Source organism: Ursus arctos, chromosome X, assembly GCF_023065955.2.
Source record: "Ursus arctos isolate Adak ecotype North America chromosome X, UrsArc2.0, whole genome shotgun sequence".
NCBI classification, from domain to species: domain Eukaryota; kingdom Metazoa; phylum Chordata; class Mammalia; order Carnivora; family Ursidae; genus Ursus; species Ursus arctos.
The window spans coordinates 65323864-65349530 of record NC_079873.1 but is presented as its reverse complement, the minus strand read 5'-3'; positions in this window follow the sequence as shown (position 1 = coordinate 65349530).

Below are 25667 nucleotides of genomic sequence, written 5' to 3'. Positions count from 1 at the left end.
GTTAATGTGGTATATTATATTGATTGATTTTTATATGTTGAAACATTATTGCATTCCATGAATAAATCCCATTTGGTCATGCTGTATAATTCTTTTAATGTGGTGTTAAATTCTTTTTGCATATAGGTAAACTTCAGAGATATTGTGGTTTTGTGTTCATACTACCACAATAAAGTGAAGTCAAGTAATTATTTTGGTTTCACAGTGCATATAGAAGTTATGTTTACAATATAATGTTGTTTATTAAGTGAGCAATAGCACTATGTGTAAATAGCAATGTATGTAACAATTAAAATAATTTATTGTGAAAATGCTAATGATCGTCTGAGCTTTTAGAAAGTCATAATCTTTTTGCAAGTGGAAGGTCTTGCCTCACTATTGATGGCTGCTGACTTATCAGGGTGGCGGTTAATAAAGGTTGGGGAGGCTGAGACTTTTTATTTTATCCACTTATACTTTCTTATTGAAGTACAGTTGACACATAAAGTTACATTAGTTTCAGGTGTATGATACAGTGATTCAACAACACTGTACTATGCTATGCTCATTACAAGTGTAGTTACCATCTGTCACCATACAACACTATTAAAATGTCATTGATTATATCTCCTATTCTGTACCTTTTAATCCTGTTACTTATTCATTCCATATGGAATCCTATACCTCCCACTTCCTGTCACACATCTTTCCATTATTCAAACATCCCTGGCAAACACCAGCTTGTTTTTTGTATTCATGGGCCTATTTCCGCTTTATTTCCCTGTTTGTTTACTCATTTGTTAATTTTTTTAGATTACAAATATAGGTGAAATCATATGGTACTTGCTTTCTTTTTCTAACTTATTTCACTTAGCATAACCTCCTGTAGGTCTATTCATAATTTCACAAAAGGCAAGACTTCAGTTTTTTTTTTTTTTTTGCAGAGTAATATCCCATTGTGTATACACACCACTACTTCTATATACACTCATTCATCAATAACACTTAGGTTGTTTTCATATTTTGGCTATTATAAATAATGATGCAGTAAAAAATGAGGGTGTTTGTATATCTTTGAATTAGGGTTTTGATTGTATTTGAATATACAACCAGTAATGACATTACTGGATCACATGGTAATTATTTTTTAAAAAATATTTTATTTAAATTCCAGTTAGTTAACATACACTGCAACATTAGTTTTAGATGTACAGTATAGTGCTTCAGTACATACATACAAAAACCGAATGTTCATCACAAGCGTATGCCTTAAACCATGTCACTTGTTTAACCCAACCCCCCACTGACCTCCCCTCCGGTAACCATCAGTTTCTTCTCTATAGTTAAGAGTCTGTCCCCTAAAACAAACTAGACTTTCTTCTTGGACAACCTAGAAGAAATAAATAAATTCCTAGAAACATATAAACTACCAAAACTGAAACAGTAAGAAATGGAAAACTTCCAGACCAAGTACCAGCAAAGAAATTGAATCACTAATCAAAAACCCCAATAAACAAAAGTCCAGAGTTAGATGGCTTCACAGGTGAATCATACCAAACACTTAAGAAGAGTTAATACCTATTTTTCTCAAACTGTTCCAAAAAATAGAAAAAGAAGGATAACTTCTAAAATCATTCTATGAGGCCAGCATTACCCTGATTCCAAACCAGAAAAAGCCTTCATTAGAAAAGAGAATTAGAGGTTAATATTCTTGAGGAACATGGATGCAAAAATTATCAACAAAATAGTAGCAAACTGAATCCATTGAAATATTGAAGATATCATTCACCATAATCAAGTGGGATTTATCCCTGGGTTGCTAGTGTGGTTCAATATTCACAAGTCAAGAAACATATGATCCTCTCAATTGATGCAGAAAAAGCATTTGACAAAATACAGCATCCTTTCCTGATTAAAACACTTCAGAGTGTAGGGATACAGGGTACATTCCTCAATCTCATAAAAACCATCTATGAAAAGCCTACAGCAAATATCATTCTCAATGGGGAAAAGCTGGAAGCCCATCCCTTAAGATCAGGAACATGACAAGGGTGCCCACTATCGCCATTATTATTCAACATAGTACTAGAAGTATTTGCAACAGCAATCAGACAACAAAAAGGGATAAAAGGTATCCAAATCAGCAAAGAAGAAGTCAAACTGTCTTTCTTCACAGATGACATGATACTCTATATGGAAAACCCAAAAGAATCCACCCCCAAACTAGTAGAAGTTATAGAGCAATTCAGTAATGTGGCAGGATACAAAATCAATGCTCAGAAATCAGTTGCATTTCTATACACGAATAATGAGACTGAAGAAAGAGAAATTAGGGAATCCATTTCATTTACAATAGCACCAAAAATCATACGTTATCTTGGAATTAACGTAACCAGAGACGTAAAGGATCTATATTCTAGAAACTACAAATCACTCTTGAAAGACATTGAAAAAGACACAAAAAGATGGAAAAATATTCCATGCTCATGGATCAGAAGAATTAACATAGTTAAAATGTCTATACTACCCAGAGCAATGTACACTTTCAATGCCATCCAGATTAAAATACCAATGACATTTTCCAAAGAACTGGAAAAAACAGCCCTTAAATTTGTGTGGAACCAGAAAAGGCCCCGAATGGCCAAGGAACTGTTGAAAAGGAAAAACAAAGCTGGGGGCATCACGTTGCAGGATTTGAAGCTATACTACAAAGCTGTGATCACAAAGACAGCATTGTCCTGGCACAAAAACAGACACATAGACCAATGGAACAGAATAGAGAACCCAGAAATGGACCCTCAGCTCTTTGGGCAACTAATCTTTGACAAAGCAGGAAAAAACTTCCATTGTAAAAAAGTCTCTTCAATAAATGGTGCTAAGAAAATTGGACAGCTCTATGCAAAAGAATGAAACTTGACCACTCTCTCACACCGTACACAAAGATAAACTCCAAATCGATGAAAGACCTCGATGTGAGACCAGAATCCATCAAAATCCTAGAGGAGTACATAGGCAGCAACCTCTACGATATCAGCCACAGCAACTTTTTTCATGACACATCTCCAAAGGCAAGAGAAACAAATGAAAAAATGAACTTGTGGGACTTCATCAAGATAAAAACCTTCTGCACAGCCAAGGAAACAGACTAAAAAACTAAGAGGCAGCCCACGAAATGGGAGAAGATATTTGCAATGACACTACAGGTAAAAGACTGGTATCAAAGATCTACAAAGAACTTCTCAAACTCAATACACAAGAAACAAAGAAACAAATCATAAAATGGGCAGAAGATATGAACAGATATTTTTCCAATGAAGACATACAAATGGCTAACAGACACATGAAAAAATGTTCCAAATCATTAGGCATCAGGGAAATTCAAATCAAAACCACACTGAGATACCACCGTATGCCAGTTAGGATGGCAAAAATTGACAAGGCAGGAAACAACATTTGTTGGAGAGGATGTGGAGAAAGGGGATCCCTCCTACATTGTTGTTGGGAATGCAAGTTGGTACATCCACTCTGGAAAACAGTGTGGAGGTCCCTTAAAAAGTTAAAAATTGAGCTACCCTATGATCCAGCCATTGCACTACTGGGTATTTACCCCAAAGATACAGACGTAGTGAAGAGAAGGGCCATATGCACCCCAATGTTCATAGCAGCATTGTCCACAATATCTAAGTCATGGAAGGAGCTGAGATGCCCTTCAACAGATGCCTGGATTAAGAAGATGTGGTCCATGTATACAATGGAATATTACTCAGCCATCAAAAAGAACAATTTCTCAACATTTGCTGCAACATGTATGGGACTGGAGGAGATAATGCTAAGTGAAATAAGTCAAGCAGAGAAAGACAACTATCAAATGGTTTCCCTCATTTATTCAACATAAGAAGTAGGTAGATCTGTAGGAGAAGAAGGGGAAGAATTTAAAAGGTGGGTAAACAGAAGGGGAAATGAAGCATGAGAGACTATGGACTTTGGGACACAAACTGAGGGCTTCAGAGGGGAGGAGGGTGGGGGAATGAGATAGGGTGGTGATAGGTATTAAGGAGGGCACATATTGCATGGTGCACTGGGTGTTATATGCAAGTAATGAATCACGGAACTTTACATCAAAAACTAGGGATGTACTGTATGGTGAGTAACATAATATAATAAAAAATGTTATTATAAAAAAAACTATCAAAATACCAACATTTTTCACAGAGCTAGAACATACCATCCTGAAAGTTGTATAGAACCACAAAAGCCCCAAAGTAACCAAAGCAATCTTGAAAAAGCACAAAACTGAAGGTATCATAATCCCAGATATCAAGATATACTACAAAGCTGTAGTAATTAATACAGTAAGATATTAGTTCAAAAATAGACAAATAGAAAAATGGAATAGAATAAAGATCCCAGAAACAAACCCACAAGTACATGGGCAATTAATGTCCAACACAGGAGGCGAGACCATATAATGGCGAAAAGACAGTCTCTTTAACAAATGATGCTGGGAAAACTTGACAGTTATATGCAAAGGAATGAAATTGGACCCTTTTTTTTTTTGCACCATACACAAAAAATTAAACTCAAAATGAATTAAAGATGTAAATTTAAGACATGAAACCATGAAACTCATAGAAAAGCATAGGCAGTATTTTTTACATCAGTCATAGAAACATTTTTTTAGATATGTTTCCTGAGGGAAGGAAACAAAAGCAAAAATAAATTGTTGGAACAACACAAAAATAAAAAGCTTTTGAACATTGAAAGAGACCATCAACCAAATGACAAGGCAATTTAGTGAATGAGAAAATATATTTGCAAATGATCTATCTAATGAGGAGTTAATATCCAAAATGCATAAGGAAGTTATACAACTCAACATTAAAAAATAATCTGATTTAAAAATGGGTAGATGACCTGAATGTACATTTTTTTCAAGGAAGACCATACAGATGGCCACCAGACACATGAAAATACTCAACGTCAGTAATCATCAGGGAATTGCAAATCAAAACTAAAATATCACCTTACACCTGTCAGAATAGCTAATATAAAAAATATGAGAAATAACAAGTATTGGCAAGGAATGAAGTAAAAGGAACCTCCATGCACTGTTGGTAGGAAAGCAAATTGGTACTACCACTGTGGAAAACAGTACTGAAATCCTCAAAAATTAAAAAATAGAATTACCATATGATATGGTAATTCCACTACTCTGTATTTATCCAAATAAAATGAAAACAATAATTCATAAAGACAAATACACCTGTATGTTTATTGTAGCATTATTTACAATAGGCAAGATATGGAAGTAACCCAAGAGTCTTTGTATAGATGAATGGATAAAGTAGATGTGGTGTGTATATATGTATATATAAAATATAGATGTGGATATATGTATAGAACAGAACATTACTCAACCACGAAAACAAATGCAATCTTGCCATTTGGAACAACATGCATGGACCTTGATGGTATAATTCTAATTGAAATAAGTCAGTCAGAGAAAAAGAAATGTTATATGATTTTACTTATATGTGAAATTTAAGAAACAAAGTAAATGAACAAACAAGAGTCCAACAAAATGATGGACTCTTAAATACAGAGAACAGACTTGCGGATGCCAGTGAGGCAGTGGGTGGGCAGATGGATGAAATAGATAAAGAGGATTAAGAGTACATTTATCATGATGAGTGCTGAGTAATGTGTAGAACTTTTGAATCATATTGTACACCTGAAACTTATATAACATTGTATGGTAATTATACTCCAACACAAAATAATAAAAAAATTAAAAGGTGAAAAACAACAAGAAAAAATAAAGTTAGATTGCTTGAGATATTTCTATTCTTTAAAGGTATTTATTTATTAACAATAAACTTCCCTTTCAAAACTCTTTTTTGCAGGGGCACCTGGGTGGCTCAGTTGGCTAAGCATCCCACTCTTGGTTTGGGCTCGGGTTATGATCTCAGGGTCATGATCTCAGGGTCATGGGATCCAGCCCCAAGCTGGACTCTGTGCTCAGCTCTGAGTGTGCTTGTCCCTCTCCCTTCCCTTCTGCTCCTCTCCTGCTTTTCCCTCTTTGCTTTTCCCCCACCTCAAATAAATAAATAAATAAATAAATAAATAAATAAATAAATAAATTGTTTTTAAAAACCCTGTTTTTACAGCACCCATCCTTATGTTTTGGTATGTTGTTTCCTTTTTCATTTGTTTTATATTTTATATACTTTCACTTTCCTTTTGATTTATAGCTTGACTCATTGGTTGTTCTGTGATGTGTTTTTTAATTCCCACATATTTGTAAATATTTCAGTTTTTGTCTTGTTGATTTCCAGCTTCCATCGTTGTGAGATAGTTGGTATGATTAAATATTCTTAAATTTGTTAAGACTTGTTTTGTGTTTTATCATGTGTTATATCTGGAGAATATTTCATGCACATTTGTGAAGAATATGTATTCTTCTGTTGTATGGAATGTTCTATAAATTTCTGTTAAGATTCATTTGTTCCAATGTGTGATTCAAGTTCAATGTTTACTTGTTTTTCTTTTGAATGATCTATTATTGCTTAAAGTGGGAATGATTGTTCCTTAGTATAATTATATTGTTGCCTCTTTCTTTTCAGATCTGTTAGTATTTGTTTAATATACTTAGGTGCTCCTATATGGGGTATATATATATATAGGATAATTATATATATATACATATATATATATATAATTTATGCATTGGCACTTGTATTGCTGTATATTGTCCTTTGTCTCTTTGTTACACTTTTTTACCTTAAAGTCTATTTTGGCTGATATAAATATTGCTATCCCACCTTTCTTTTAGTTTCCACTTTCATGGGTTATCTTTTCCTGTGCCTTTACTTAACACACCATCCTATTACAAAGTCATAATTTTCCAAATATGACCCTATATTTACCTTTACGAAGGTACTGCATGCTTTCATATGTTTTCCTGTTCCTATTTAGAGTCCTTTTATTTTAGCTTGAAGAACTTTTAGCATTTCTAGAAAAGCAGGTGAAGAGGTAATGAACTAACCTAACTTTTGTTTATATAAGAAAGTCTTTATTTCACTTTCATAACTGAGGGATAACTTTGTCACATAAAGTATTGATTGCTAGCAATTTTAGCCTCAAAGGTTTAAATATGTCATTTCATTCTTTCCTAGCCTGTGTGGTTTCTGCTGAGATATCCACTGATAGCCTAATGGTGGTTCATTGTAGGTAGCAATCTTCCCTACCATTCTGCTGAGTGATTTTAGGATTCTTTCTTTATAATTGATATTTGAGCTTTGTTATAATAACCTTCATGTATCTGTGGTCTTTCCAAATTTTTTTCTGTTGGTTGACTTCAAGTTTCATAGCATTGTGGTCTGATAAGATTTTCATTATAATATGTCTTAGAGAAGGGTTTTTTGGAATTGCGGTAGTAGAGTGATCTGTTAACTTCATAAACTTGCATGACCAACTCTTCCCAGGTTTGGGAAGTCCTCAAGTATTATTTCCGTAAATAAACCTTATGCAACTTTGTCCCTCTCTTCTCCTTTTGGAGTCCCTGTTATTCTATTATTTATTATTTTAGTGGATTCCTTATAGATCAAGTAGATTTTTGTTTTTATTGCTATTTTCATTCCTTGTTGTTGTTCACTTCTAACTGGTTATTTAAAAATTATTATCCTCTCACTCAATTTGTCTTCCATTTGCTCTATTCTACTTCAAATGTTCTCTGATGCATTTATCATTTTTTTCATTGAGTTCCTAAGTTTCAGAATTTCTGCTTTATTCTTCATTATAATTTCTACCTCTTTGGTCACCATCTCATTTTGAAACTTTTAAAAATGAATTTTCTCAATTTTTCATTTTCCTTGTAGTTTTGTGTTGCTGCTTTCACATTTTAAGTGCACATATGTCCTTTAATCTTTGCTAGATGAAGTGGTTTGTTTGCTGGTGTTATTATTTGAGATTTACTCTGCGATTGTGTATATATTTGTTCCACTCTTCCTTCTCCTTCTTGAGGCAGAATTCTTAAGCTTTTTGTCTTTAAATCTTATAACTCATGAGGATGACTACTAGAAACCTCTCTTTTATTTTTCAGAAGGTGGCACTATAGCTCAAGTTTTGGTTTCTGCCTTGCTCACAGACCTGGCTTGTTTTCTGAATGCTTTCCCTGTCTATCAGAATTGTCCTGGTGCCATGCTTGGGAGTGCACAGAATTTAGCCACAGATTAGGTAGAGATGTAGCTTTATCATTTGGGTAATTGGGGTTGCTGCAAACCCAGTACGTATATCCCCATATACTCCCAGAGGCTTATGGGTGGCTATTGTCTCATGTTCCTTTAATGCCTTTTGATATTCCTGTCTTCTTCTGATATCCTCCCAGTCATGGACTTCCTATTGCAGAGAAAGTGGTTTCTCCAGCTGCTTCCTGCAACACTGGGGTAGCTGGGCGTTCACTCACTTTTCCTCTATGGTTGCTCCCACCTGATAGTTCAGCCCTGTACTATATTGCCTTTGCTGTGGGTTGGTGCTGGTGAAGTTCTTACTATCTCAGCTTTGTTCAAACTTTTTTTGTTTGTTTGTGCTTCAGTGACATACTGGAAATTCCCCTCAGGAAATTTGACTTCTGTAATTTTTCCTCTCATCCCTGAATATCTCCACAAGTCAGTATTCTCCAGGCTTTTGTCCAAATAATGAGGGATTGGTTTCTCTGCTCCATTGTTTCCACAGTACATACAGAGGTCTATCTGCCTACTACCAGATACACAGTTGGATGACACTGCTCCCAGGTACCTCTCTCTATGATGCCGAATCTCAAAGCTCCCGCAAAGATGTTTCTGTTTGTAAATGGGTGTTCAATTATTTGTGGGAAAGGGGGGATAAAAAGAAAAATATCTTACCCTGCCTTGCTTGCCTTTAAGTTTGTCTAGAGTCCTTTCATTTCAACTTTAAAAAACTCATTCACATTTTTTTCCTATGGCAGATAGGTCTAGTGGTAATAAATTTCTTCAATCTTTGTTTACCTGGGAAGTGTTAATTTCTTCCTTATTTTTAAAGGGTATTTTTTCCAGATGTAGAATTCTCAGTTGATTTTTTAAATTCACTTTAAATATATTATTTTACAGCCTTTTGTCATGCAAAATTTCTCCTGAGATATCTGCTGGTGGTTTTATTGAGTGTTGTTTGCATGTGATTAGTCACTTTTCTTTCTTGCTTTTCTTTCAACATTCTCTCTCTTTGGTTCTGCACAGTTCAATTATAATTTTTTCCAGTTTGGGCTTCTTTGGATTTATCCTAACATGATTTATTAAATGTATTTTATTTGTAGATATACGTCATTCTCTAGATTAATAAGTTTTAGCCATTATTTCTTCAAATTTGTTCTCTTTCCCTTTCTGGCTCTTAAAATACATATATCATTCCTCTTGATGGTATCCTATAAGTCTCTTAGGCTCTGTTCACTTTCATTTTGTTTTCTTTTCACTCCTTTTTTTCCTGTTTCTATTTTTGAGACTCAGTAATTTCAACTAATCTGTTTTCAACTTCATTGATTTCATTCTTGTTCCCATTCATGTCTGTTTTTGAATACTTCTAGTGAATTTTTCAGGTTAGTTATTGCACTTCTTAGCTCTGGAATTTCTACTTTTTTTTTTTCAAATAATTTCTATGGCTTTGTTAATATTCCTATTTTATTTATGTCATTTTTTCCTAATTTCATTTTATTCTTTGTCTATGTTTTCCTGTAACTCTTTGGGGATGTTTAGAACCATTGTTTTAATGTCCTTGTCCAGTAACTCTGAAGTTTCTGTATCCTTTGGGTCATGTTCTGGATATTTATTGTGTTTCCTTGAATAATCCATGTTTTACTCTTTCTTTGTATGCCTTATGATTATTTGTTGAAGATTGTAAACTAGGAAAAGAACCATCTTTGGAGACTGGCTTTGCAGAAAAACTTCACTAACCAGCTTTGCATGCAAACTTTCTCAGGTCTTTACTAGGCTGCATTTTTTTTCTGGTCCTGCGTGTGTGTGTGGGGGGGGAGGTTTCCCCCAATTCTCCCATATGCACAACTGCTTTTCAAAAAATTTATTTATACATTTATGTATTTATTTATTTTACAGGGGGTAGGGGCAGAGGAAGATGGAGAGAGAGAATCTTAAGCAGACTTCCTGCTGAGTGGGGGCCCAACACAGGCCTCTATCTCATGACCCTAAGATCTTGACCTGAACTGAAATCAAGAGTCAGATGTATAACCAACTGAACCACCCAGGCTCCCCACAGCTGCTTTTTAAATATCTTCATTTCCCTAAGTGTTTTTCATCTGCTTCTTTTGGGAGTCTTAGATATTCTATTGCATTTCTCAGCATGTAATATCTTGCCCTCAGGCCTCTGCTTGTCTGTATTTTCTTGCAGGTTTACATGCTGCAGCACCTATTGCTGTTTTCAGTGTTGTTGTTTTTTTCTTCCAAGTCTGAGATCTGAGCTATGCTGCGCCATTCCCATCTGACTCCTGTGTCAGTTGAGACATAATCCTGTCCCAAAGGAGCTCCTGAACAGACCTAAATGTTACAAATGCATTCCATTCTTCTTTCCATACAGAAGGAGAAATTAGGAATTGGGTAACTTCCTGACAACACCATACCCAGGAAAACATGGGTCAAAATTGAACAAAAATGCCAACAGATTTTCTAGTATTTTGCGTGTGGCTTTTTATTGATTCTGCATTTGCTTTGTCTGCTGAAGATATTTGACTGATCTGTTGAACTTTCACAAAGTTATTTTAGTCAGTCTTTTATTGTTTACTTGATGTTTCCTTGGAGGAATGAGGACATAGAGCTTCCCAGTTCATCATTCTGCTCCCTGTTAAATAAAAATTTGTAAACGTCACAGAATAATTGCATTTTCTCCATTGATTAAGAGGATCACTTTGTATGGTTTTGGCTCGCATGATTCTTTTTTTTTTTAATTTCACATACTATGCAAGACAGGGACCACCTCTATGAAATTTTATTATTGGCATCTCTTTCAAACTCCAAACGTTTCTCCACTACATGCTGGATATAATCCTTTGGTTGTCTCTACATCATTTTCTTTGGTTAAAGATTAACTCAATATGTTTCTATAAAAGTAACTACTACCTCTAAATCCTTACCTTGCTTAATGATATATTCAATCTCTAAATTACTCAGCCTCAACATTTCACAGTAATTTTATAGCTACATCTCATTTTTCTTCCTTACCTTCCTCAATCCCAGTCTTAAATCTTTCTAAAATCATGAAATTTTAGAGGTACAAATGTGAAATTTTAGAGATTGTATATTAACCCCCTTTATTTTTCAAATGAGGAAACAACACCCAAGTGAGTTTAAGATATATTACCAAGTTTATATAAGTTGCAATAAAGTTGGGTTAAATATAGATTTCTCGACACTAAACTCGGTACTTTTTACAAAAATAAGATGCTCCCTTATCCAATAGCTCTTATATTTGTCCCTTTACTAACTTTTCTCACATACCACTAGCCTAGATCATGCCTTATTATCACGTTTGGACCACATCTGCATCTCCATCTGTATCTCCAGCTCTCGCATTCCTCTCCTTACCATATTTCATATTCTGCTCCATAGTATTCCTCATATTACTCACATTTTAATCACAATAACTATTTAAACATCCAATGTCCCTCAGTTTTATTTTATTTTAAGAACTCCGTAATTGGTGAATAAATGAATAATTTTCCCTCTGTGGTCTAAATACCACACTCAATTTTCTTCTCCATTTCCACATTGTTCTTCATCTGATTTATCCTTTCTTATATATAACCAATCTACCATTTATGGTTGTGCTCCATTTTCAACTCTTTTTAAAGCATCTCTGATCATTTTATCCTCATTTGGTAATTCTATAGCTTTATTATCTGTATTTCTTTTCTGGCACTTAAAGTCAGCAGCCTTTCAGTGCAGACATGTTTGCTTTGTTTCTTTAATTACCTGCTCAGTTCTAGAATGTAAGAACCGTATCATACACATTTTGGAAACTGTTTCTCCCTTTAGCATAGTGTAATGTTCAGAGAAAGCTCTTAATATTTTTTATTCAAGTATAAATTACATACAATGTTACATTAGTTTCAAGTGCACATTATAATGATTCAATGATTCTGTACATTTCTCAGTGCTCCATTACTTTGTCTTCCAGCTTGCTAATGTGTTCTTCTGCTCCTCTAGTCTACTATTTGTTCCCTCTAGTGTATTATTAATTTCAGTTATTGAGTTCTTAATTTCTGATTTTTTTCTCTTTTTTTGAAGGTCTTACTGAGATCCTCCACTCTTTTCTCAAGCCCAGTGAGTATATTTATGACCATTACTTTTATTTTTTATAAGGCATATGCTTGTCTCTTTTATTTAATTCTTTTGCTATGGTTTTGTCTTGCTTTCATTTGAGAGTTATTCATCTGTCTCCTCATTTTGTCTAACTCTCTATGGTTTTTTTTCTATGTATTAGGAAACTCAGTTTTGTCTCTTAATCTTGAAAGTAGTGGTCTTATGAAGAGCTCCAATGGTGCCCTGTAGCACAATGTCCCCTGTGCAACAGAACTGGGCACTTCAGAGTTGTCTCTTCTGTGGGTTGTATACGCCCTACTGTTGTCACAAAGTCTTGTTTGCTTTTAGTCTAGTCAGCTTCATTGCCCTACCTTGCCCCTTGTGGGCGGGGTTTTGTCCCTATGTTGTTAAGAGGACAGTCTTGGGATACCATAATCTAAAAGTTGGGTAGTGTCAATAGTCAGACCACATCCCAGCCCTCAGTGTTTACCAGGGTCACATCAACCTGAAGGGCACTCTTTCTGCATTGTCCCTTGAAAGGCTTTCATTCGTGGGTAGGATATGCAGACAAACCAGATGCTTGTCTCTAGTCTGTCTGTCTGGGCTACAGTGACTCTAAACTTCTCCCTGTGCTGCCCTTTGAGAGATTTTCTTTGGTAGGTGAAGTCAGCAGTAAGATCACACACATGCACCCAAACTATCTGTTGAAGCTGTAGACGCATGAAGTTGTAGACACATTTAGCAGCAGGAAACTCTACACTACCAGTTACAAGGTTTAGTTGTTGTGGCCACTGTGGAGTTGCTGTGCCTAGTTATCTTCCCCTATCCTGAGGGCAAGAGTCACTTTGGTGTGGTACCAGTCCCTGTTGTGGGTGCTTGCAGGATCAGATGCAGCAGTAGCTGCTTTTGAGGGACTCCTGCCTAGCAGAGCAGATTGGGAAAAAAAATCTGCAAGACAGCAAGGGGGTGAGGCATGCAGTATTAGTAAGTTAGGTGGACAGCATTCATACTGATTCCTGCAGGTATCCACCTATCTAGACTGGTGGGGTGGAACAAAGTGCCCATGGGCACTTATGTTTTGGAAATGTCTCATAAAGATCCCTGCCCCTTCAGCACCCATTTGAGATTCGCAATTAAATATCTTCATGTATACTCCAGATGCTTTTCAAATTGCTGCTTCTATGCTTTATCTTGGCATGGTTATTTGCTATGCTGTCTCCTTTGGCTTTCCCAGAGCCAGAGCTGAGCCCTTTGATTTTTAAAGTACTGGTGGTAAGCCTTGTTGGTTGTAAAAACTCATGAAGTTATGCCCCACAGGTGTTCAAAGTTAAATGTTATGGGAACTCAATGCCCCAGTGCAGGTCCCCTGTGTCTGGGGTTCGGGGGGGGGGCATCTCCTTCTCTCCCTTGTCCATGCTTTTAGTGTCCCTCCCATTTGTGGTTAGTCTCACTGGGAATTTGGTTACAGACTGAGTCTTTGCCCTTCCTACTATTTTCAATGTGACCTCCTTTGTAGGATTAACTGTAGAGAGTCTTGCCTGTCAGTATTCAGGTTGTTTGCTGACTTGGGTTCATTGATATGGTTGTTGCCTAGGTCTGTCCCCAGGACAGTGTGAACACAAGATTCTCCTACTTTGCCATCTTTCCAGCAATTTAAGTTCTTAATATTTTAATTGCTGAATGACATGCAAAATCACTAAACAAATATTGAACAATCAATAAATTATTTCAACATTCTCTGAACATGCAATCACATATGTTTACAATGTTGCTTTTTAGTTTTGTTGTTTTTCCTTTGCTGTGCAGAAGCTCTTTTTAAAAAGATTTTATTTATTTATTTATTTGACAGAGAGAGCGAGCGAGAGAGAGGGAGTGCACAACTAGGGGTAGTGGCAGGCAGAGGGAGAAGCAGGCCCCCATTGAGCAAGGAGCCCAATGTGGGACTCGATCCCAGGATCGTGGGATCATGACCTGAGCTGAAGGCAGATGTTTAACTGACTAAACCACCCAGGTGTCCACAGAAGCTCTTTATCTTATAGTTTTGATCTGTATTTTCCAGATGATCAGTGATGTTGAGCATCTTTTTATGTGTCTGTTGGCCATCTGTATGAAAAATGTCTACCCATGTCTTCTCCCTATTTTTTAACTGGGTTATTTAATTTTTGGGTGTTGAGATTTATAAATTCTTTATGCATTTTAGATACTAACCCTTCCTCATATATGTCATTTATAAATATCTTCTCCCATTCAGTAGGTTGCCTTTTAGTTTTGTTGATTGTTTCATTCACTGTGCAGAAGATTTTAATTTGAACAAGTCCCAATAGTTCATTTTTGCTTTTGTTTCCCTTGCCTCAGGAGACATATCTAGTAAGAGGTTGCTCAAGCCAATGTCAAAGACGTTACTGCCTGTGTTCTCCTCTAGTGTTTCAATGGTTTTCTGTCTCACATTTAAGACTTTAATCCATTTTGAATTTATATTTGTGTATAGTATAAGGAAATTGATCAGATTTATTATTTTGCATGTTGCTGTCCAATTTTCCCAACAACATTTGCTGAACAGCCTGTCTTTTTTCTGTTAGATAGTTTCTCCTAGTATGTGGTTGATTAATTGACCATATAATTATGGGTTCATTTCTGTATTTTCTGTTCTCTTTTTTTTTTTCGATCTGTGGGTCTATTTTTGTGCCAGTACTGTAGTGAAAAAGCTTTAATCATTAAAGCTTTGTAATGTAATTGGATGTCCAGGATTGTGATACCTCCAGCTTGGCTTTTCTTTGTCAAGATTGCTTTGGCTATTTGGGTTCTTTTGTGGTTCCAGACAAATGTTGGGGTTGTTTATTCTAGCTCTGTGAAAAATGCTGGTGGTATTTTGATAGAGATTACATTGACTGTGTAGATTGCTTTGGGTATTATACAGGTTTTCACAATATTTGTTCTTCTAATCCATGAACATGGAATGCCTTTCCATTTCTTTGTGTCATCTTCAAATGCTTTCATCACTGTTTAATAGTTTACAGATGCTTTACCACTTTGGTTATGCTTATTCCTGGGTATCTTACGGTTCTTGGTGCAATTGTGTGTGGAATCAAATCCTTGATTTCTCTTTCTGCTGCTTCATCATTGGTGTATAGAAATGGAGCTGGGGGGGCGGTGCCTGGGTGGCTCAGTCATTAAGTGTCTGCCTTCCGCTCAGGGCATGATCCCAGGGTCCTCTGCTGGGAGCCTGCTTCTTCCTCTCTCACTCCCCCTGCTTGTGTTCCCTCTCTCGCTGGCTGTCTGCCTCTCTCTCTCTCTGTCAAATAAATAAATAAAATCTTTTAAAAAAAGAAAAAAAAAAGGAAATGCAGCAGGGGGGCACCTTGGTGGCTCACTTAGTTGGGTGTCTGACTTTTGGTTTCATTTTAGTTCATGATATCAGGTCTCCACACTCAGCATGGGGTCTGCTTGAGATTCTCTCTCTCTCTCTCTCTCTCTCTGTCTCCTTCTGCCCCTTCCCCCACCCATGTGGTCTATGTTTCTTTCTCTCTCCCTCTCTAAAATTAATATATAAATCTTTAAAAATAAATGAAGCAGATTTCTGTATGTTGATTTTCTATCCTATAACTTAACTGAATTCATGTATCAGTTGTAGCAATTTTTGGTTGAGTCTTTTGGGTTTTCTATATAGAGTATCATGTCATCTGCAAATAGTGAAATTTTGTCTTCTTCCTTGCCTCTTTGGATGCCCCTTATTTTTGTAGTTTTTGTTGTTGTTGTTGTCTGATTGTTATGGCTAGAAATTCTAGTACTATGTTAAATAACAGTGGAGAGAGTGGGCCTCCTTGTTTTGTTTCTAACCACGGAGGAAAAGATTTCAGTTTTCCCCATTGAGGATGACAGTAGCTCTGGGTTTTTCATAGATGGCCTTTATTATGTTGAGTTGTCTTCCCTCTACCCTATTTTGCTGAGGATTTTAATCATGAGTGGATGCTGTACTTTGACAAATGCTTTTTCTGCATCTATTGAAAGGATCATATGTTTCTCATCCTTTCCTTTATTAACGTGGTGTATGTGTTGATTTATTTGCACATTCTGAATCACCCTGCAGTCCAAGAATAAATCCAGCTTGATTGTGGTAAATGTTTCTTTTAATGTACTTTTGAATTTGGTTGGTACTTTATTGGGAATTTTTGCATCCATTTTAATCACTGGTATTGTGTCAGGTACTGGTATCAGGGTAATGCTGGCCTCCTCAAATGAATTTAGAAGTTTCTCATCACTTTCTATTTTTTGGAATAGTTTGAGAATAATAGATATTAACTCTTCTTTAAATGTTTATGAATTCTCCTGTGAAGCTTTCTGGCACTGGACTTTTGTTTGTTGGGAGATTGTTTGTTACTGACCCAATTTCGTTTCTGACTATCAGTCTGTTCAAGTTTTCTATTTCTTCCTGTTTCAATTTTGGTAGTTCCTATATTTCTAGTAATTTAATCATTCCTTATAGGTTATCTGACTTGTTGGCATATCATTTTTCATAATATTCTCTTATAATTCATTCTATTTCTGTGGTGTTTATTATTTATCCTCTTTCATTTGTGATTAATTTATTTGGGTCTTTTTTCTTTTTGATAAGTCTGGCTATGAAGTTATCAATTTTATTAATTCTTTCAAAGAACCAGCTCCTGCTTTCATTTGTCTGTTCTATTTTTTTTAATTTCTATATTTCTGATCTATTATTTATTATTTCCTTGCTTCTGCTGGTTTTAGGCTTCATTTGTTGTTCTTTTTCTAGCTGCTTTAGGTTTAAGGTTAGGTTGTTTATCTGAGATTTTCCTTGCTTCTTGAGGTAGGCCTGTATTGCTATGTATTGTTCTTAGGACCACTTTTGCTGCATCCCAAACATTTTGGATCATTCTATTTTCATTTTTCTTTGTTTCCATGTACTTTTTAAATTTCTTACTTGATTTCCTGTGACCCATTCATTGTTCAGTATCATATTGTTTAACCTCCACATATTTGTGGTCTTTGCAAATTTTTTTTCTTCTGGTTGACTTCAAAAATCAAAGAGTTATGGTCAGAAAGTATTTATGGTATGATATCAGTCTTTTTGTACTTGTTGAGGCCTGATTTGTGACCTATATGTGATATGTTCTAGGGAATATCCCATGTGCACTTGTAAAGAATGTGCATTCTGCACCTTTGGGATGAAATGTTCTGAATGTATTGGTTAAGTGAATTAGGTCCAATGTTTCATTCAAAGCCATTGTTTCCTTGTTGTTTTTCTGGTTAGTTGATCTGTGCATTGATGTCAGTGGGGTGTTAAAGTTCTCTACCACTATTGTGTTATTATCAATGAGATCTTTTGTTTGTTGTTAATTGTTTTATATATTTGGGTGCTCCCATGTTGGGTGCAGAAATACTTACAATTGTTAGATCTTCTTGTTAGATACCTCCCCCCTTATGATATAGCGTCCTTCCTCATCTCTTGTTATAGCCTTTGCTCTAAAGTCTAGTTTGTGTGACGTAAGTATTGCTATTCAGGCTTTCATTTGATGTCCATTTGCATGATAAATATTTCTCCATCCCTTCAGCTTCAGTCCAAAGGTGTGTTTAGGTCTAAGGTTAGACTCTAATAGGCAGCATATAGATGGGTCTCATTTTTTATCCATTCTGACACCATATGTCTTTTGATTGAAGCATTTAGTCCATTTAAATTCAGAGTACTTATTAATAAATGTGTATCTAGACCCATTTTATTACTTGTTTTTTCATTGTTTCTGGAGATTTTCTCTGTTCCTTGTCACTTTTGGTGTTTTCTTTCTATTGAAAGAGTCCACTTTACTATTTCTTGCAGTGATGGTTTAGTGGTCATGAACTCCTTTAGCTTTTGTTTGAGTAACTTTTTATGTCTCTTTCTCTTCAGGATGATAGCCTTGCTAAATGGAATATTGTTGGCTGTGGATGATTCCCATTCTGCATTGTGATATATCATGTCACACCCTTCTGGCTTGCCAAGTTTCTGTTAAGAATGAATCATCGAGCCTTACATCGAAAACCGGGGATGTACTGTATGGTGACTAACATAATATAATAAAAAAATCATTATTAAAAAAAAAAAAAAGAAATCTCCAGGTGGCCTTGTGGGTTTTCCCTTTTAAGTTGAGGATTTCTTTTGTCTTGCTTCTGTGTGTGTGTGTGTGTGTGTGTGTGTGTGTGTGTGTGTGTTTTACCACTATATTTTGCAAATTTAATTACAATATGTCTTGGGGTTGGCCTACTTTTAAATTTGATGGGAGTTCTCTGTGCTTCCTGGATCTAGATGTCTCTTTCCTTCCCCCAGATTAAGGACATTTTCAGCTGTTATTTCTTCAAATAATTTTTCTGCCCCCTTTTCTCTCTTCTTCTTCTGGAACTCCTTTAATACAAATGTTATTATGTTTGATGGAATCACTGAGTCCCTTAAGTCTATTCTCTTCTTGCAAAATTTTTCTTTCTCTCTAGTTCAGCTTTCTTATTTTCCATTATTTTCTCTTCTAGGTCACTAATTCATTCCTCTGCTTCATCCCACATACTGTTTATTGCACCAAGGCTGTTTCCAATTTTGTTCATTTTACTGTTCATCTCTGATTGATTCTTTTTATATATTTTTATCTCTCTGGTAAGGGTCTCATTACGTCTTCCATTCTTTTCTCCAGTCCAGTGAGTACCATTATGAGCTTTGCTTTAAATTGTCCATCATGCTTGTTACTTATATCTTTTTCACTTATATCTCTGGCTATGGCGTTCTTTTTTGGGGGGATCAATTCCTGTTTTCTTCTTCTTCTTTTTTTTCTCTGCTTTCTTCTGCCTGTTAGAAAAGATAGTTGTGTCTCCTGCTCTTGGAAGTAATGGCTTAATGAGGAAGAGGTCAAGTAGTGTCTAGGGCTTGGTGTAGCAGTTAGTGTTTCCAGTATGTGCTGCATGCACTCTGCTCTTCTGTTCTTGATGCTCTTTCAGGCCAGTCCCCTTCACAGGATCTCCTTGCCTGCTGTGGGCAGTGTTTGATCCTTGACCTGAACGTAGCAGTTTTTCAGTAGGTGTGCTCTGGTCTACTTGTGAAATGAGACCTATCACCACCTGTACTCCTACCAAGGCCCTGAAAAACTCTCTGGTCTGGAGATGTTTCAGCAAAAGTTTGTGATTGTCTTCTTGGGAAGGGAGTCCAATGCACAGGGACTAAGCTAAGTGTGCCTGAGAAGTGCAGTTCCATTGGAGTGCAGGGGGGTGGCCCTAAATGTAAGCAAGTTAGGCAACCAGTGTGAGTGTTGCAGTGCTTCCTATAGGTGACTCTGTGTTTATGCTGAGGGGCAGGGTAGAGAAATTGGTCTAGCATGTTCCTTTTTTTCCTGGAGAAGTCTCTGTGATTGCTGCTTGTTGGGGGTATGCTCTAAGTAAGGTAAGTAACCTCCCCACCGTCTGTCCCTTTTTCTCTTCAGATCGCTGATCCCACACTGTATATCCCCTGGTTGTTTATCTGTCTTCTCTTCAAGACCAGTCTTAATACCTCCAGACTCTCCTAGAGCCCAGTCCTCTGACATTTAATACTTCAGGCTTTAAGGCCCTCTGGTCGCAAGAACTTGAGAAATTCAGCTCAATTCTGCTGTGACATTCCCACCTCCCCCTCCATGATGAATTTATATGTAATTCAAACTCATAAATAATAACTTAAAACAGATTAGTGGTTGCCTAAGGATGAAAGCTGGTGAGGCTGATTTTTTAAATACAGATAGTGGGAAGTGATTAGCAAAGGGTACAAGAAAACTTTGGAAAGAGAATGCTATATACATATTCTTGAGTGTGGTGATGGTTTTGTAAGTACAGATAAATGTCAAAGTAAACTAATTGTACATTTTAAATATGTGCAGATTTTTGTGCCATTTATGTTACAATAAACTCTTAAGAAATTTAGAAAAATTAAAATATTTTAAGCATATATATGCACAAACAAAGCTAGGTATTTTCGTATATATTATTTCACATAAAATCTGGCTTTTACATGGAACATTCTCCATAATAGATCACATACTGGTCACAAATCAGTCCTCAACAAATACAAAAAGATCGAGATCATTCCATGCATATTCAGACAACAATGCTATGGAACTTGAAGTCAACCATAAGAACAAATTTGAAAAGACCACAAATACATGGAGGTTAAAGTGCATCCTAGTAAAGAATGAATTTATTCATCAGGAAATTAAAGAAAAATGAAAAAAAAGTACATGAAAACAAATGAAAATGAAAATACAACAACCCCAAACCTTTGGGATTCAGCAAAGGCAATCCTAAGAGGGAAGCATATTGCAATACAGGCCTACCTCAAGAAGGAAGAAAAGTCTCAAATATATAACCTAAATTTACACTTACAGTAGCTAGAAGAGGGATAGGAAATAAGATCCCTGGTCATTGTATGTAAGTGATGAATCACTAAATTGTACTCCTGAAAACAATATTGCACTGTATGTTAACTAAGTAGAATTTAAATAAGAAACATGAAAAGAAAAGAAGACAAAAACAAAAAGCCTTTTACCTCTGCTGAGGGAGGATCCTAGCAAATTTAGAGAGGAATTTAATCTTTTAGAAAGATTAGTGGCTACCTACATTCCCACTCACAGGGACCTAAACTGGCTATTAAGGGGTGTTCTTCCCACCCATGACTATATGTTTGTTAGGAGACAAGCTAGATGGCTTTCTGGAGAAAACTCCCCTCACAGAAGAAATACATGGGCTTAGCCTTTCCCAGGCCTTTCCTGTACATGACCAGGAAACTGCCCAGCTGGAGACTTATATCCAAGGCTTAATAGAAGCAATATTAGAGGTGTTCCCTCTCAAAGTAAATGGTCTGAGGTTGAGCGATGTACTTTGAAAGAAGAAGAGCATATTTAAGCCTCTTTAGAATGTTTTATGATGAGGGGAACAAAGGGAAAGAAAAAATAAATAAATTTCCTCACAACTTACAGCCCATTGACAAGTCCTTGAGACAGGCAGAGTGACTTTCCTGGAGGAACTCAACTGCCTCAATATTGATACTTTGCTAAGGGCAAAAGGCAATCTTAGGTTAACATTATCCTGACCTCCAGGATCCTGTAAGTCTCCTTTAACATATAAAAATTCATTTGGAAACTTCCTTTATCCCCTACCCCCGCCTAAGATATATATTATCAATCATCCTCCAAGCATATGGCCCACTGATATATATCTGAAGGGTCTCATGACTAGGGTTTTACTAGACAGTAGTAAATGACCTTATCTTAACAATAGCTAGGACCTCAAGGTCCTGGAAACCTTGCTTCTAAATTCCTTAGAGACTTAGACTAGCCTTACATCCCTCCCAACTTGAAAGTATATAATCAGTCACCCCTCAAAACGTCAGTGTAGCTCTTTCTACCCATGGATCCTGTCCCTGTGCTTTAATAAAAGCACCTTTCTGCACTGAAAAAAAATTCTGGTTTTTACTATGTGAAAAAGATTTCACAGCAAGAGCTAAATTGAGGTTTCAAATCACATTATTTTCTATCTTAATTTTATTGCTGAAAGGTGACATTATGCATTGCTACAAAACTTCTAGGTAACTAAAACATGAGAAAATCTATTCCCCTTCTCTTTTCTCAAAATTGCATTTTATCACTCATTTTTTTTTAAATTTTTCTGTTCTATTGAGAATTCCACACATTTAGGAATCCATTTATGGTAATTTAAAAGTGTATTTGGCTTAATAAATAAAAAGCAAAAATATTTTCTTGAATGCTACACATGACATTTTGGGGGGAAAGGTTTGACAATATTAAGTTCAAATGTCATTAAGAAATTTGTATCACTGGGGCGACTGGGTAGCGCAGTCGTTTAGCGTCTGCCTTCAGCTCAGGGCGTGATCCCGGCATTCCAGGATCGAGTCCCTCATCGGGCTTCTTTGCTGGGAGCCTGCTTCTTCCTCTCCCACTCCCCCTGCTTGTGTTCCCTCTCTCGCTGGCTGTCTTTCTGTCACATAAATAAATAAAATCTTTAAAAAAAAAAGAAATTCATATTTCTAATGAACTGATGTTCATTAGAAAGTATTGATAAAGACCATTCTATGTGAAAGTCCTTACGTAGAGTGCTAAAACTAAGTATATTTGCTAATCTATATTGATTCTTCTATCCTCAATAAGACAAAGTTCATTTGTTTTAGTGATTATAAAAATCTTATCAAACTCCCCATTATCTCTCTTGATAATTGGTGTCAATAATAAATAATTTTCAGAAATCTAAAACAACTAATCTCTTTCTGTTTGAGTGTATTTCCTCAAAAATATTATTTTATACCAAAGAGATTTTGGAATTTAGGTCATCATTATTAATAACAAAAAGTGATATACACACTCAAAGTGAATACAATGTTAGAATAAAATAGTGCAGAGTAAAAGTAAAAATCATAAGAGCCTACATGTATGATTCAATTTTAACAGTACATTTGTCATCACTAGACTGACTCAATATACTATCTTACCTGTCATTTTGATCAAATAAGAATTTATTGGTCAGAATACTTTTTAAACTAAGACTTTAGTCAGAGTAGGTTGATTTCTTCAACTTATTTTCAATCAAATTTCATTTTTAACACCAAATATGCTCTATATCTGAATCAGAATTCTAATGACCATTCCTAAAATCTTGTTCTAATAATAGTAATGAATCTTATAGAAATGATTTTAATTTGTTTTTTTTAAATGCAATGATGTACTTGAATAACTCAGCTGAACAAAGTTTAAAAAGTTATATTTCCTTCTAATTTCTTTTTTTAAAAGTATCTCCAGTCTTTTCATAGCATAATATTTCCTTTACTAATAGTATTAAATTATTATGTTATATAGGTCTATGTGTCTATCCATATATATATAAATATTAACAGAATATGAAATTTTTAAATGGAAAGGTATAGAACTAAATTTTCCAGATCAAGAGGGCATAAGTTCCACCACACTTTCCAAGTAATTTTAATGTAAATAAATAGTCCTTGAGATTTCTCCCTAAATGTCCTGCAGGGACATGGTCAGTAATCACATGGATTGCCTTACTTCCTCAACATAAAATATAAAAAGTTAGAATGCAATGTATTTGTGTAATAGTTTTGGAATATACACATGCTCTGGGATAATCTATGAAACAGATAAATGGCCTATACTGCTGAATTCACTGAATTGTCTTCCAAATTCATTAATGTTTCACCCACTTGAAGCCATAGAAATTCAATCATTCTTGTGATTTGACAGTAAAAATTGTGGAAGGGAGACAGAGGATGGTAGAAGATGAGGGTCTATGATTAACTCATTATATTCTCAAATGTTAAGTATCTTTGATTCAGCTTGTTTTGTTAAGGGAAAAATTGGGCAAAACATGTTGGAATGCCCAGTGGTTTCAAAAAGTGAGGCCAAATTGTGTAAGATCAGAAGCTCATTATTAACTGACATTAAATAGCCAATATATACAACTCTAAGTGCAGAGATTTGAAAAACAGTTGATTTACGAAAAGCCTCATTTTATGTAAAATGTTTTCTGAAAGTACAAGTAGGCTTGAATTAACAGACTTTTTGCAGTAATTTCAGCATTGTATGATGTTTAACCAAATTGTTAGCTTTGCAGATTAACATAATGAAAAAAAATTGCTGGTTGCCATATTTCTATGCATATAAAATGTGGGCTGGTAATGAAAGAGAGAGGCTTTTATCATATGCAGAATTAAATCTCTAATTTTGAAAACCCTATTATGTCATTAACATTTTGTAATAATATTATCCATTTTACAGACATGTTAGAATAGCTTTGTCAGGGGAGGATTTTACATTGCATAAATAGAACTGGAGGAATAAATGGGCAGATTGTGCCCAGTTACTGATAAAATTATTTCCCCTGTCTTCACACTCTTTTACCTATAGGTGTTTCTCTATAATCTGTGCTTGGGCTTCAGCAAAATTACTTCAGAGATGAGCCTCAAAATTAGCAATGGATGTCTCAAGGATATGGTGTCCTCGTAGAGAGCAAACTTATGGTTATCCTTAGAGAAATTGTTCTAAGACAGCGGTTTCTATTAAGCCACTTTTCTTTACCAAAACATACTGAGCCTGTGTGAACTGTCTTGCCTGACTTTTGAGAGTGTTCCTTGATTCTTATTCCCCTGTATGACCAGTCACTACCTTACTTTATCAAACTTGTTCTATGAATAACAATCAAAAAGTAAGTGCATACTTGATATTATAGAAACGTGAACAGTTTCTTATTGGGTGAAAAATATTATCTACACACTCTGGTTACACTAAGTAACATACAGCAGCAAGAAATTGTGTACTTTCAGAGGTCTACTCTAGTAATTAAAATACGTCCTAAGCTTAATGTTTTTCCTTTACAATAGAGTATGGCTCTGTGATCCTTAGATCAAAATCTTTACTGACTCTATAGTTTTACACTGTATAACTCAATCCAAGCTGCTATGAAACATATATTCCCATATAGGTAGACAAGGGCAGGATGGGAATGGTAGATTTCAAAAACATTCTTGCAGACATTTTTACTTTTTTTTTTTTTCCCATCTGGATACCCAATTTAAAAAAACAGCCAGTCTGGTAGTTTGTTGTGCTTTTAGGGGGTTTTCTGAATTTCTTAGAAAACACAAAGAACTTTTTACAAAGTGAAAAGAGGGATATGATTGTTCAAATTTAATTATCTAAGGACACAAAATTTGTAGTACTTTTTAAATGGTCATTTTAGTCTTCACAGCTCAAATTTTATGATCTGTAAATTTAGCCTTAATAGTAAAAGTGTGGCAACAATATAGTTATCAGAATCATTGCATTTTTGAAAATCATTGCCAGCATAGGTTAAAAACTCACCACCTCTACTTCTTTCCATAGGATGGAATAAAGTATATTTAGTTCCTTCTCATTAGAGAGAAAACGAAGCATAAAACATATTAACATTATATATTGTTATGTATATTTTCAATTTGGAATATAACTTGCCTTTAAGCAACCTACAGTCATATTTATTAGACTGAGGTTGGCATAAGAATGAGGAAAGTTTTGTGAAGAATGGAAATTAGTTCATATACGTATATCCACACCTGTGTGTCAGTTAGCAGATATACTGAATTATAGGTAAACTGTGGCCAACCAAAAAAACCATGATATGGTTCGTCTAGTTCTTTAGCTTCTCAGAAGCATCAAATTCTTCTATTTTAAGTTTTCTTTTATTCAAGTTCATCAAGATAGAGTCAGTTATGTAATTGCAAACTCCAACATATGCTACCAGTTAATGTAATAAGAAAAAGTTAATGCTGTAAGGGAAAGTATATATCTTGACCAATGCGAAATTTAT